Consider the following 15,009-nt stretch of genomic DNA (forward strand, 5'->3'; position numbering starts at 1 on the left):
CCCCATGTGTCCTACACATCACGGGACAGGGAGCCAGGAATTCTGGGTTCAAATCCTGCCGCCTCCAGGCACTCCCCGTGGGAGGCACTCGGAGCCTCGGGTTCCTTTTATGATGTACGACGTGTGACGTGTGATGCCATGAGCACATGGTCTGCATCAGTGATCACTGGCAGGAAGCGGTCACTCGAGAGGGGGACTGAAGAGAGTTTAATAAAGGGACTTTTAGAAGTACAGGCAGGGTTCAAGGACACCAGAAAGGCTGGGGTTAGCAACAGTGGGAGCTGCTACCGCCCCTGGCACTAAAAACGGAAGGAGATGCCGAGGAGGTAACAGGGTCTCAGGAGCTGTGGGGAGCGGATCACAAGCCACGGGCCAGCAGGGAGGAGGCCATGGAATGCTTGCTGACTGAGCCAGTGAGAGAGAAAGGGAAGGAGGGACTCTCATCTCCCGCAGGGTCATCGTCTTCGGTCGCGTTTTCCGAATGACTGCTGCAATATCTCCCACCACACACACTTCTCAGCGTAGGACTTCAGCACGCGTGGAACCTGGGCACAGCTGCGATCACAGCACAAGTGACAGCACGTGGCATCTGTGAGGTCGCAAGGAGAGGTGCAGCTTCCGCCTTGCTCTCTTTGGGGGGCTCACTCTTTGAAGCCAGCCACCATGCCGCGAGGAAGCCCAAGCAGCCACGTGGAGAGGCCACATCCAGGTATTCCGGGGACCGCCGTGCCTGAGGCGGCATCGCTGGGCAGGCCGGCGATGAGTGAGTCTTCAGGAGAGTCTATTCCCCCAGCCTTCCAGGCTCCTGGCCGGAAGTCCCCGACCCTGCGGAGCAGAGACACGTTGTCCCTGCCCTGCACTTTCTGAATTCTTGACCCACGGAATCAACAAACGTGGTAAAATGGTAGGAGCTTGGGGCCTCAAGGTTGGGGGCACTTAGTTGTGCGGATTGCTTGCTCTGCTCCACAGGGGCCACGCTCCCGGAGCACAGAGCGGGGTGAAGAAGGGTAGAGAAGAAATATGAGGGGCAAATCCAGCCGCACAGATGGAACAAAGAGGGTGTGGGTTTTAGGACCCGCGGCTGCTGAGTGCTCCATCCAGCCCCGCAGACTCTGAAATCCCATTTTCCGTAGGTTAGTCCCAGTAACGTGCCCTGTTACCCAGCCACTTAAATAGTTTTGTGCACCTCCCACCTGTCTGGCCCGTGTCCCACCCTGACCCAGCACTGTCCACGCTGCCAGAGAACCAGCACGCCCTCTTGGCTAGTCAAACCCAGCTCTGAGCCAGCATCGCCCCCAGCCCTATCACCGGGGCACCCCAGCACGGACTCCTTAGCCAGTGGAGGCTCCTCACACTCTGGGCTGGCCAGGGAAAGAAGGGGGTGGCAAGGGGTGCCCGGTGGGCCTGGCCTTCTCACCCTGCCCTACACACACCAGGCACGTGCCCACCCCTTGCCCTCCTTTCACCTGGACCCCCCTCCCCACCCCATATCCAAATCTAGCACTGTCACGGCACCTTCAAAGTAACCCACCGGCTGCATGTTTGGGACACCCTGAAATTCACATGTTGAAGCTCTTATCCCCAGTGTGATGGTATTTGGAGGTGGGGGCCTTTAAAAGGTAATTAGGTCATGAGGGTGGAGCCCCCGTGATGGGATCTGTGCCCTAATAAGAAGAGACAGAGACACGATCTCCTTCACCTCTATGTGAATGCACAACAAAAAGGCAACTAGCTGTCTACGAGCCAGGAAGCGGGCTCTCACCGGACACCGAACCAGCAGCGACCTGATCTCGGGCTTGCAGCCTCCAGAACCATGTGTCACAAATGTTTGTTGTTTAAGCCACCAGGTCTGTGGTGTGTGTTACAGCCGCCTGGGCCGACGAAGACACTCGCCACTCGACCATCCTCCTCCTTCCCTGGACCCCGTCCCAAAATACACGTGGCTGTCATTTTCCTGAAAATGCCCCCCGGAGACTTTGAGGGCAGCATCTGAGTAAGAGAGCTGGCGGGCGCAAGATCTGTCTCCCCAGAAATCTAGAAGGGTCTGCTCTACATCCCACGAGTGCCTTCTGTTGTCAGCCCCGGCCAGGCTCCCAGCCGCCCCGGCCTTCCTGTGAACCCACAGCATTTTAGCCCTGCTCCCCCAGCCCGAAGCTCCGGGTGTCGCACCCCATAGCTTCCTGAACCACGACGGCCACCGGAGCGGGGCCCGCGTCTTCCCACCCCTCCTGACCGAGCAATAACCACACTTGGTATTTCAGTCACTGTGACCAACAACGATGCGTTTTCTCACTGGATCCTCACGAGAACACTATGAGGAAGGTGCTAGCATTATCGCCCTTTCGCTCATGGAGCAAACGCTCAGAGAACAGAAGTGACTTGCCCAAGGGCACCACGATGCTGAGGACCGAGCCCGGACTCAGAGCCGGCTCCGACGGACTCCGAGGCCGGTGCTCTCTGCCCCTCGTAACCTTTTATCACCTTTCTGCTCCCGCACGAAACACGGGGCTGAACGCAGAGCAGGCACTCGATAAGTATTTGTGGAACTGAACACAACCTTCAATTCTCATTGCGGGAGTGAAGTTCTGCCACCGAATACAAACCAAACCGCCCCAGTGATTTCCAATGCAAACACCACCATCCGCACCGGCATTCTGATGCACTGATGTCTTTTGTTTTTTGGAGCGGTTTTGTTTCCTTCTGCAGTGAGAGTTGGCGGCAAGGAGGTACACAGAGTCCCCCAGAGAATTGTTTCTGCACAGCATTTCAGATGTGAGGCGGGGAAGCATTCTAGAACAAATAGGTTCTGGTTATCACCACACCACCGAGAGGGAGGTGGGCAAGGACTCGGGGTCCCAGTTAACAGGTGACAAGACCCAGGCTCCCAGAGCCAAGGGACACGTTTGAGGTCACTCTGAGAGGGAGGGCTCACACCAGCTGTCTCGATGCCCAAGCCGGGACAGGGTGCAATTCCCCAGCTCCTACCACTTCCAAAGGGGCCGGCTCTGAACTCCATGGCCGCATAGGAAGGATAGAGGGCATGGCTCTAGGAAAACGGGTGGCGGCCGCCCTAGATCAAAGGGCCAGGCTCTGAATCCTGGCAGAGACCAGAAAGACACACGGGCCTGTCATCCCTGCTCGCCTCCCCTCACCTCTCCTTCCCCATTTCTGCATGCAGCAGGCAGATAATCAGAGCATGCGGACTGAATCTCTTAAAGCCATGCAGCTTTGCAGAGGGAAGGGAGGGAACGTAGCCGCCCATATGCCCTCTTGGCAGGTGATGACTGACGGGGCGTGGGGTTCTCTCTCCTTGCCACGGAGTGACTGGAGACCCACTCACCCCAGTCTCCATCGGAAAGTCTGGAAGGGAAGGAGGTGTGGAAGAGTGGACCCAGCCCCAGGCTGGAAGGTAAAAGCCCTCTGATCCTTTGACTTCCTGCACGACCTTGGGTAAATTGCACCTTTCTGAACCTCATTTTCCCATTCATCAAACTGGATTCATACTACCTTCCGGCACTACCTCTAGGAGTACATATCCATCTCTAGAGATAAAATGATGACACTTAGCATTGTACTTGCTTTCTGATTAGCTCCCCAGCCCCTGGTCCTGACTCAAGCTGTCCAAGGCCTGTTCTAAGGGCCCAGACGTCAGTTGCCCTGGTCTGGGCCAGCAAAAGGCCAGCCTGGATGACCAAGTGTGGTTGCCCATGGCAACTGGAACCAGATTGCATCCAAGGGACAAGGTCAAGCCTCAGCTAAGAAGGGAAGCAAGCCAGTTTCTCAGGAGCAGTATTAAGCATCAACACAGAAGGGAGATGAGGCAGGGGGTCAGGAACAACAGAGATGAGTCTGATCAGGAAGCTGGCAGTGGGGCAGTGAAGCCAACAGCTCAGGAAGAATACTGTGAATGAGATCCAGGGAACGGCCACCCAATACAAGGCCTGGCAGGCCACAGAACATGGAGCAGGCTGCCAGAGGTCTGGGTGGCCAGAGGCTAGAGGGAGACAGGCCTATGTGGCCACGAGGAGATCCAGCACCACACTCTTCAGACTGTCGTTGAATCCTGGGTCAGTCTGGGAATATGGTGCCCAGAAATTCTGTGTGCATGTATTTAGTTATGTCTCATCTTGTTCTTAGGAATATGACTCAAAGCATACACAGATCCATCAGGAATTTACAAAGATACCTAAAGTACCACAGTAACACATAAATTGGAAATTGATAGGAAAATAAGAAACAAAACAGGACAGGACATTAAATAAGCCAGAAGCCCGCCCACTTCAAAAACAAGGATGACAAAGTCCTAAACGTTGTTTCAAAAGATTAAAATTTCAGATCTGAGCTTCCTGGCAGCAAGTGCGCAAGGAGAAACCTGGTCAGTTACACTATGTCCACGAAATAAAAGATAAATGTATAAAGCCTAATATTTAGAAAAGTCATAACTGCCTCTGGTTGCAAAGCAGGAATTTTTCCTGGCAGTCTTCATTATAAAATTCTCAGAACAGACACAAAGACAAATCTCATGGAGAAGTTTTCTGGGGAGTGAAATCATACAAACAGACAATTCAATAAGAGCAGTCCTACAGGGACCAAAATAATGTGCTGTGGAAATCATCCTCTCCTGGCCTGGCTTAAGGCACAGGCAGACAAGGCTGCGATATTTTGAGTAAATACCATTACTGCGATCGCGGCTAATAGCGTTGTTATTATTTATTTATTTATCTACTTACAATTTATTTGTGCAACGTCTATTTATCAAGCACCCAATTAGTGCCAACATTGTAGGGGGGCATTAGAGGGGCAGTGGCGAGTAAGACAGACCTGGACCCTGGCCTCCTGGGTCTTAAGGTCTTGGAGGGGAACCTGTCATGAAACAGTAACAGACTACAATATCCTAAGGGTCTGACAAGGAACCCAGGGCACAATGGGAAGACCCAGGAAAGGACTGATGCTGCAAATCAGGGAAGGCTGCCTGGAGCAGGTGAGGCCTGAGGTGGGTCTGTTAGGACAGGCAAACTTGGCCAGGGAAAGACCTAGCAGGAGAAGCAGCAGTGGCCAGAGCACCCCCCAGAAGTCAGGATGCTAAAAGCCCACGCTTCCCAGAGCTGCCACCGGGAACGGCCTGGGAAGGGGCCTCAGAGTCCAGGCCTGGTTGAGTTGGGCCCATCATCCAACCACACTGTCCGGACCAACTTCAGGCAAAACTGCAAGGGTGCCAAGCCTGGAGCAAATACCCCAGTGCCCTCTCTGGGTCTTTTCAAACCCTAGGTGGTGCTCCTACCCTCTTTCTCACCGGTTGGCCCTGCAGCCCCAGACTCAGGGACACGGGTGCCCCCCTGAGTTGTTCCCAGCCAGGCAGACTCAGCCTGGAGAGGAGCAGCAAGCTCCCCACCCAGATAGGAAAACCAACTGGATCATTCTAGAACTGAAAGGGCCCTTGGACACCAGCCAGCCCAATTGCCTCATCTTAAAAATGGGGAAATTGAGCCACAAAAGGCGGAAGGAGTTATCCGAAGTCACATAGGCTGGGATTCCAGAAGTCCAGAGGCAGGAGAACAGGAGTAGGGAGGAGACTAGGTAAGTCAGCCAGGAGCACTAGGGAGGCAACACCGAGGAAACTTCCAGAAAAGGCCCAACAGGCCTGCCCTGTGTGCACGTGGACGTGGCCTAAGGGGCCAGAGAGAGGGTGACTCCCGAGATAGTAGTAATGGACCACTGAGTGCAAGTCACTGCTCTTACAGTAAACCCTCTGGCACGGGTATTTATCATCCCTGTCTTCCAAACTAAAGAAACCGAGTCAAGTAACTTGCCCAAGATGTCAGAGTAAGAAGGAAGGGGGTGGGGATCACGCCCAAGAGACCCCGAGGCAGACACAGGTCTGAGATCTGAGGAGCTCTTCTCTGAAGGGAGTGGGCAGAGGAAGCTGAACAGACAGCACCCCCAAGAAACGCAGGGCTCCCCAGTCTTATACCCTTCCCTTGGAACAACGTTTTGCCCTGAGAGTGTGTCCCAGCCAGCTGTCCAGGGGTCATGGGGGAAAGAGGCTCTGTGTAGGACCCCTCAGGTGACCGCATTGGCAAGTCCCGGCTGGCACAGCTGGGCTGGCTGTCCACTGCAGCATGACTAATCGCCTGAAAACTTAGTGGCACAGAACAGTTTTACTCCACTCCCAGTTTCCGTGGGCCAGGGGTATGGACAGAGCATAGCACGGATGATTTGTCCCAGCTCCACGACGTCTGGGGCCTCTGCTGGGAAAACTCCAACAGCTGGGGAGGTTAGATAGCCAGTCTCCGCAGGGACTGGTGCCTAGACATGGCCTCTCCACATGGTTTGGGCTTCCTTACAACATGGCAGCCTCAGGCTAGTGATTCTTTTTGCTTCTTATGTGGTGGCTCTGGGCTCCAAGAGTTCCAGCCAATGAAATGGAAGCTGCATGGTCTTTCCTGACTCAGCATCACTTCTGACATCCTCTGTGGGGTAAAGTCACAAATCTGCCCAGATTAAAGGAGTGGGGACATAGACCCCATTTCTCAATAGGAAGAATGTTAACGAATCTGTGGCCATGTCTTTGAAACCACCATAATCGCATGGCGGGCCAGCAGCCTGGTGGGGAGACAGCAGGGACCCATCGCTCCCTGGCAGATTCCCAGAGGCTGCGGGAAGTCATGGCCAGTCAGGGCAGACCCAGGACTCGGCCAGGGACACGAAGTCCTCCTCCACCTGTGCCACTGGCCCCTTGCACCCCACCTTTGACTCAAGCTCTCTCCCAGAATGATCAAGTGATCATTGATCACTGATCAGTGATCAGGCACTCCCAAAGGCAGACTTCAGATCTCGTCTCTGCCATAGTGGGAATGACCTTGAGTGAGTCCTATGACATCTCAGGGCCTCCGGGCTCCTTCTCCTGCACGACGGTGGATGCTTCCTCCCTCCCAGAGTTCTGAAGAGGACTGGAAGAGAGAACATATGTGAAACCCAGACACCCAGGAGGCTCCCAGCGAAAGCTGGTCTCCTTCCAGGGAGAATGGGGTGGGGTGGGGGTGCCACATGCAGGGAGAGGATCTAAGGGCCTGACTCACTAGGTTCTCTCCCAGGGACTTAACCAGAGCAGCATGTCTGCACTTGAAGCTGCAGCAAGCACCTCTTGGGCCTGTGGCTCCTGGCTCTAATTACAGCTTTCTGGACATGTTTCCTGTTTGGGAGCTGGCAGGGCACCCTCAGAGGAGCCACAGATAATGAGCAGCTGGCCGCAGAGCCCCCATCTGTGAGGGCACTGACCTGGGGCAGGCCCGGGCAGGCCCACCGAGGAAGGCAGAAGGCCTTCAGTCACCTTGTCTCAGTCCTGCCCTACACACACACACACACATGCACATGCACACATGTGTGTGCACACATTCACACACGTACATGCACATGCCTGCACACACATGTGCACGCATATATAAACACACATGCACACACATACATACGCATACACATGCACACATACATGCACACACGTGTGCACACACACGTACACACACATACACACAGGGCGACCACCATGGCCACAGGATTTCCCAGTCTCTGCTTGCACAGCTCCAGTGACAGGGACCTCATTACCTCACAGATAGTGTGCTAACCTCCGGACAGCACAGGCGGTTAGAAGCAAGTCCCAAATCAGGACCAAGCCTGCCCTTCAACTTCCAGCTATCAATCTTCGGACCCACCACAAACGAAACAACATGGGAGGAAAGGACACAGTCTCCGGGGGCAGGAGGAACCAGGTTCAAATTCTGACTCTGTCACTTTTTAGGTTCTACAGCCTTGCTGAAGTCCTTCCACTTCTTAGAGCCTCAGTTTCCTCATCTGTGAAATGAGAATACTAGTACCCTGTACGGAGGGAGGATCGGAGTGGGGGGTAGGGTGAAATGCCACAGCACACATGGAAACACCTGGCACACAATAGATGCCAAATAAACTTTGTTTTCTCCCCCTTCCCTCTTGGACACTTTGCATTGGGTGGCCTCTGTAGGCTTAGAGGCCAGAGACATCCTCAGACTAAAGCAAGGGACTGTCCCGCAGAACCAGTAGTATGCCTGGAGAAGCAAGGAGGCAGAAAGCCATCTCCTCAGCTATACAGGAGAGCCTCGTGGCAAGCTGGAGGGGCCTGGGGTGGGGGCAAGCTTACCCATTTCGGCTAGTGCAGCTGAATGTCTACCGAGTGAAGGATAGATGGATGGATGGATGGATGGATGGATGGATAACTGAGAGGACAGTTTACATAAGTTTCTAAACAAAAATACTAATTCAAAGGGATATTTGCCCCATGAACCTCAATGAACTCGCATGTTTATTGCAGCATTATTTACTGTAGCCAAAATGTGGAAATAACCTAAGTGTCCATCAGTGGATGAATGGACAAAGAATACACACACATGCGCGTGCACACACACACACACACACACACACACACACAATGGAATATTACTCAGCTGTAAAAAAGAAGGAGAGCCTGTCGTTTGCAACAACATGGATGGACCTAGAAGGCATTATGCTCAGCGAAATAAGTCAGACGAAGACAAATGTCACATGACCTCACTCACGTGTGGAATCCAAAAACCAAAACAAACAAAAGCCAAGCTCATAGATACAGAGAACAGACGGATGGTTGCCAGTGTGGCAGGGGGTGGGGGACAAAACGGGTGAAGGGGGCTCAGAAGGCACAAACTTTCAGCGGGAAAATAAATAAGCCATGGGGGAGGGGATAGAATAAATAGCATGGTGACCGTAGTTAATAAAATTGCACTGACGTTTGAAAGTTACTTGGAGAGTAGATCTTAAAAGTTCTGATCATAAGAAGAACAAGACAAAAATTCTGTAACTGTGTACGGTGACAGATGGTACCTAGACCAATTGTGGTGATCATTTCGTAATATATACAAATATTGAATCATTATGTTGTATGTCTGAAACTAATATAATGCAGTATATCCATTATACCTCAATAAAAAATACATAAATAATTCTAAGTCTAGGCAGAAAACACCTATCCCCCCTTTCCAAAAAAAATTTTTTAAGTTTATTTATTTTGAGAAAGAGAGAGAGAGAGAGAGAGAGAGCACAAGTCGGGGAGGGTCAGAGAGCAGTAGAAACAGAATCCCAAGCAGGCTGTACATTATCAGTGCAGAGCCCGCTTGTGGGGCTTGAACTCACGAACCGTGAGACCATGACCTGAGCCGAGATCAAGAGTCGGACGCTTAACGGACTGCGCCCCCCAGGGGCCCCCACCCATCCACTTTTAATGTCAGCCCTGCTAGATGTCACATTTTTGTTGAGGAATTGTGTAAGCAATGATTCCTAAAATTTGTAAGCGTCAGAAGAGGCCTTGTAAAATGCAGATTCCTGGGTGCCACCCACAGAAACTTTAACCCCGCAGGTCTGGGGTGGAGCCTGGAGTCTGCATTTCTACCCAGCTCCAGGTTACTGCAGCTGCGCTCCACAGGCCACACTTTGAGAAGCTCTGGAATGAAGAACAGCTGATTTACAACACCCACCAGGAAACAGGCTTGTGGCCAAGATGGGGTCTCCTGGCCTGGGGGGCTTTGGCAGGCAGGAGAAGGAAGGGGCCCCTCCCAGTCCCAGGATGCCAAGGGAGACATGACATGCACCCCCACCTTCCCCAGATCTTCCCCCCACTCCCTCCCAAACTTGGAACAGCCAGCCTGGGCTCTCTTACAGGCCGTGATAACTTCATTAGGTCCAGAAGATCGCACCTCCCTATAGAGGTCCAGCCTGCACAGAAATCCCAACAAATAGGTGAGACGGGCAGGGGCCAGGTAGGCCAGGCGCCCACCACAGGCCTTCCGGCAGGAGGGAGAACCCTGGAGAGAAGGGCATCTAGTCTCCTGGCTTCCCAGGCATACACACATGCATGCAAGCATGCATGCACATGCACATATACACATGCAGGGGAGGGAGGCCCAGCCCCCTCCCCCAGACACCCTCCTCACTGAGGGCCCCATGGCTGACGGTAGCCGAGCCAGAGTTCAGGACTCGGCTCAGGCACTAATCTGCTGTGTGGCCCTTAAAGTCACTTTCCCTCTCTGGGTCTGAGCTTCTCTGCCCGAGGTGGTTGGACTGGCCTTGCCTACGGAGAGAACTGTTATCATGTGAGCCACGAATGTGTTCATTTATTAATTCTTGTGTTCAACAGATGTTTATCGAGCAATTCCTATGAACTCGGATCTGAGCTATGGCACGAGACAAAAGTGGAATGAAGCTGGTGCTTCGTGGAGATGGCCCCATTCTTCGCACCGGATGTTTTACCTCTTGACTCTCATTGTGCCTTCATGACAGACCTGTGAGCTGGGCGTCCTTAACCCCACCTTGCAGATGAGAAAACTAAGGCACAGAGTCGATGGCAGAGCTGGCGTTCAGACAGCCAGTGGGCCCACAAACCGCCGCACAGCCCTGAGACCTCTGTCCCTGACCAGGCCTCTGGCTCTCTGCTGGGGTGGGGGTCGTTCCACCTCCAGGACCCTCCCACTCCCCCACCCCCCACTGAGGTCCACCATCCCACAGGAAGCAGAAAAAACGAAGGCCATGGGAGAGACTGTCCCACCCAGCCCCAGATTTGGGGACTCCAGGCTGAGCCAAAGCTTCTGCTACATCTGCCCCCCGGAGGGCAGTTCCAGGCCAGGCGGCTCAGACCCTCTCTTGGCAGTAGGGTCTGAATGCCCGGCGCTCTCAGAGCTCCCATCCCCACTCACCCCGCTCGCCACTTACCCCCAGGGTCCATACACGACCCAAGCAGCACAGCAAGCCCTTACAGCAGGCACTAACACAACCCAGCACCAACAGAACAAAAGAGGAGACAAGTTCTGCTTCTGTGCACTTACCCACAGTTTTGCAATCCAGAAACTAGAAGGAGGCTATTTCAACTTCCAACACACACAGGAAGCTTAGCGTCGCTATGGAAAATAAACTTTATTCTCAGTTGCCATGCAGGGTGGGAGTGAGCACCGTGATCTTTCGAGCGCTTGGGGCCCTGAAGGTCTCGGTCGGCCTTGGCCCCATGCCTCGCCTTCCCACTTTGAAGATGTGCCCAGTCGTTTCCCACGGCCTGGGAGACTCTCCCTCTCCCCTCTGCCTCTCCAGATACACCCATCTGTCGTGCCTCCATTCACCTCCTGCGTCCTCAGGAAGCTACTCGAAGCTCCACTGGGCGCTCCCAGGTCCCGCGGATCCAGTTCCAGCTCCAAGAATCACTGGGCTCTTGGACCTAGCGTCCTGCCTTCGTGTGACTGCTGGGATCCCATGGCATTTGTCAGGTTGTAGAGGAACCCAGCACTACCAGAAATCCTGCGAGGGCCACATCAGGGACGATCTAAGACACCGGTTCTTCCAGAAGCTCTGCGAAGTTAGAAGGCATTGTGTGCCTTATACACTCTCTCTCTTTTGGAAACAAATATACAGAGAGGTTTTCTAGGGGCATCAACAAAATGAATCCAAAGGCAGACATGAGCACCCAGCTGTCTTCTCTTAGGTGAGTCATTAAAGAGATCTGCAAAACACCCAGAAGTGATGCCCCTCCCGTACGTTTTCATTTCAGAAAGTAGTTATTTTTCATGAAAATATATATGTTAATATGTAATGCTTTGTCCTTGTTCTTCAAGAATAAATATTTTATGATTTCTCGGCTTTAATTTCTAATATGGTAAATATCAATAGATACAACCACATAAACAAAAGCCCTTTCAAGTCTCCAATAATTTTTCATAGTGGAACAGGGCCCTGAGGCCAAGTCTGAGGACGGCTGGGAGAAGGGAACGTGCCCCTTCCCCACAGCTGAACAGACAAGGGGTGGGGTCTGACCATCCAAAGGCACATGGGGGCGGGGGGGGGGGGGGGCCTGGCAGGGGCCAAAAGAGGTCTCGGGTCGCGGACCTTGAATTGGGAAGTAGGAAGTAAAATGGGGGCGAGGGAGAGGCCGAGAGGGGATCTGGAGAGAATCCGAGAGGAGACTCCGTGGGATGACAGCCGCATCTATGAGGAGCAGGGGCTGGGGGTCCGGAACAGACATACAGAGAGGAAGAAGGGAACTCGGCAGGTGATCTGGAACCGAAAGAAAGAAGCAGAGAGATAGGAAGGAGGCCCGCTGAGGGGTGATGCCGAACTGCAGCTCGGGGGACTTCTGGAGCCTTCTGGGAGGGCTCCTGTCCCCTGTCCCCACACCACACACGGCACAGTCCTGCCCTGCCCGCAGCCTGGGGGCTGGCTCCCCGCAGTCCCCACGAGGTTTCCCTTTTCACTCAGTCCTCCCTTACTTGAGGTCAGCTGGGTGCCTCTGGTCTTTGCCATCCTCCAAGCCCAACCAAAACAGCCGTGAGTTCTGTTCTAGCTCCGGGACCCTGCGCGAGTACAGAGCACCCATCCCCTGGTTGTCAACATGGCGATGCTGCGTCCAGCTCACGCAGCAGGGACTGACGTCAGAACATATGGAGAGGGCCTGGCACGTGTCGTACCCTCAACAGGTGCAGCTAATTTTAGCAGGCTTGCTCCTGCCTCGACGGCTACTGTTATTATTAGTGGTGGTATTAATATCCCAGCAGGAAATGGTCTTCAAGGTCACTGAGCTCCCGATGTTACAGAGGGACAAACAGGAAGGCCAGGAGCAGTCAGAGGCAGAGCTGGAGTCAGAACCCACTTTCATGTCCCAGGGGGACTGTAAGCTCCCTGGGGGCCGGAGACACACCAGCAGCTTCTATACTCACGGCACGATCCGTTCCTTCTCTCGGCAGTTATTTTTTGGACGCGTGTCATGGGCCAGGCCCTGTGCCAGCTGCTGTCTGCCCACAACAGGGCTTGGCCCCAAATTGGTTCAGTCGATGTTTGTGGATCAATCCTTGTCCTCTCCCGTCTGGCTGGCCACTGAGAATCTAGGCCAGGCGTGGGGTTTGGAAAGGGCTCCGCAAGCCATCCCCCTGGTCACCAGTAACAAAAACACAGCTGTTACTTTGAGCAGCTCTCGTACCTGCCACCAGCCCCGAGTCCCTCCAGGGTGAGCAAGGCCCCCAGCCCATTCCGCCAGCCAGGGAGGAAACGAGACCCAGAGTGGTTTAGCGCCTGTCTTGGGACACACACAGTCACAGCTGAGAGAGCCAGGGCTGGGAACACAGGCCACTCAGGGGAGGTTTCGGACACCTGAGTGTGACTGGAGGTGGCCACGGAGGGCCCAGGCAAGTGGACATGGGCCAGGACACCCCTGAGAGTGGGGGTCTTGGTGGGTCCAGAAAGGGACCCTCTGCTGGTATGGCACCCCAGAAACCAAGCTGCTAGAACCGCTATTTCTCCCACCCTCTGCTCAACTGATCAGCTCCAGCATCAATGATTTCACGTCAAATAGCAGGGCATCTGTGCCAACTGAAGCTTCACTGTCCTGGGAAGGAAGGAAGGAAGGAAGGAAGGAAGGAAGGAAGGAAGGAAGGGGCACAGGAAGTCAAGTTGGGGTGGGGAGGAGTCTGGATTTGGTGTGAGGGCCCTTCCCTCCCTGTCTTCCCACCCTATACTTCTCAGTCCCAGGTGGAGTCACAGAGCATCTCCCAGCCAGATGCAAGGCTCCCTGAAGGCAGGCCCGGGCTGTCTTGTTCACTGTCGCATCCCTGGCTGGCCCAGAACAGCGCTCAGTAGCTCCGCTGAGCCTGTACCTGCAAAGCCCGATGACGGGAGCCAGAAAACAATGGGGAAACAGAGTCTTGCGTCCAGACGGGTCTCCATTTCTGTGCACCCTTGTTCCCTGATTTGCTTGGGGTTTTGCAACCCAAAGGAAAGGGGGCAGCAGAAAGGAGAGCCTGGAATGGGGGACCACCCTACAGCTGAGTGGTCAGCAAGATCCGGCGGGGGGGCGGGGGTGGGGAGGGGTCAAGACCTCACCCCAAAGCAGGAGCTCTGCTGGTGGCTGTGGCAGGGATCCCAGGTGCAGGGTCCCCCAGACACTCTACCATGGGGCTGAGGCCAAAAGGTTGATCTTCGGTCCCCACTCGAGTCTGAAGCTGATCTGAGCCAGCCTGGCCTAGAGTGGGATCTGGGGGGGGGCAGACCTTCCTCTCTAGGCTACAGGAAGGAGCGATGCCCCCCGGGACCCAGCCTGATGTGCGCCCAGGAGGAAGGATGTGGGGCCAGCACCGCCCAGGGACAGCTCCTGAACAGGCCATGGAGGGAAGAAAGGGACACTTTGCTGCAAGTGTCCCTGGGGGGAGGAGGGAGAAAGCACTGCCCCTGTTCGGCACCCAGGAGGTCTGAGCCCTGGTCCGGCGCTGCCTCCGGCTTCCTGGGTGTCCTTGGCCAAGTTGGTGACCCACCATCTCCACAGTCCCTGAGGGGGCTCTGTCATCAGCTAAGGCGTGCCCCCCCATCACACATGCACACTTGCACACACACACACACACACACACATGCACTTGCGCCCAGCATGGGCTCCATCAAGCGCCCCTGGCCTGCTGGGGAAGGGATGGCGAGGCAGCCCGGGCAGCAGGCCCACAGCAGGGCCCCAAACAAAGGCGGTAGATGGGGTGGGGGGGGTGCATTGGCAGCGCGAGGAATGGGGGAGGGTGGCTCGGGCTGGGGAGGGATGTGGCTCCGAGCCTAACAGGCCACCAGCAGCCGCAGCATCTGCTTTTTCTCACCTCTAAAGGGAATCGATTTGTCTCTGACTGATTTCCCTGACGTCTAGTTTTCTTCTCCGCCCGGCTGTCAGCCCAGCCACCGTGCGGGAGAAGCGGGGGGAAGAGTCCTGGCCGCCTGCCTGCCTGCCTGCCTGCCTGTCTCCCCCCACCTGCCCAGAGCGCCTCCCCCCACACCTCACGCCACACGCTGCACTCACACATACCCAACAAAGAAACCCACATCCACACCACGGCCACCCTCCCAGACCCGCCACCTGAAATGCAAACACTACCACCCAGACAGACACACACACACACCCCACATTCACACGGCCACACGGACCTCCATCGCCGCCCCCACACA

The 15,009-nt window shown here is 54.7% G+C and overlaps 1 long non-coding RNA gene across 2 annotated transcripts; it reads right to left on the reverse strand.

Annotated features, from left to right (window-relative positions):
- Nucleotides 1-9,208: 9,208 nt before the first annotated feature.
- Nucleotides 9,209-10,933, reverse strand: LOC122202492. Of its 2 annotated transcripts, none has more exons than XR_006194694.1 (3): nucleotides 10,768-10,933; nucleotides 9,719-10,129; nucleotides 9,209-9,502 (listed from the first exon to the last, which is right to left on the reverse strand). It is a non-coding gene; the product is annotated as an uncharacterized LOC122202492 (long non-coding RNA). The 2 variants fall into 2 exon arrangements; XR_006194695.1 differs by having other exon boundaries at nucleotides 9,719-10,141.
- Between the last annotated feature and the right edge of the window lie 4,076 nt (nucleotides 10,934-15,009).

Source organism: Panthera leo, chromosome D2, assembly GCF_018350215.1.
Source record: "Panthera leo isolate Ple1 chromosome D2, P.leo_Ple1_pat1.1, whole genome shotgun sequence".
Classification (NCBI taxonomy): domain Eukaryota; kingdom Metazoa; phylum Chordata; class Mammalia; order Carnivora; family Felidae; genus Panthera; species Panthera leo.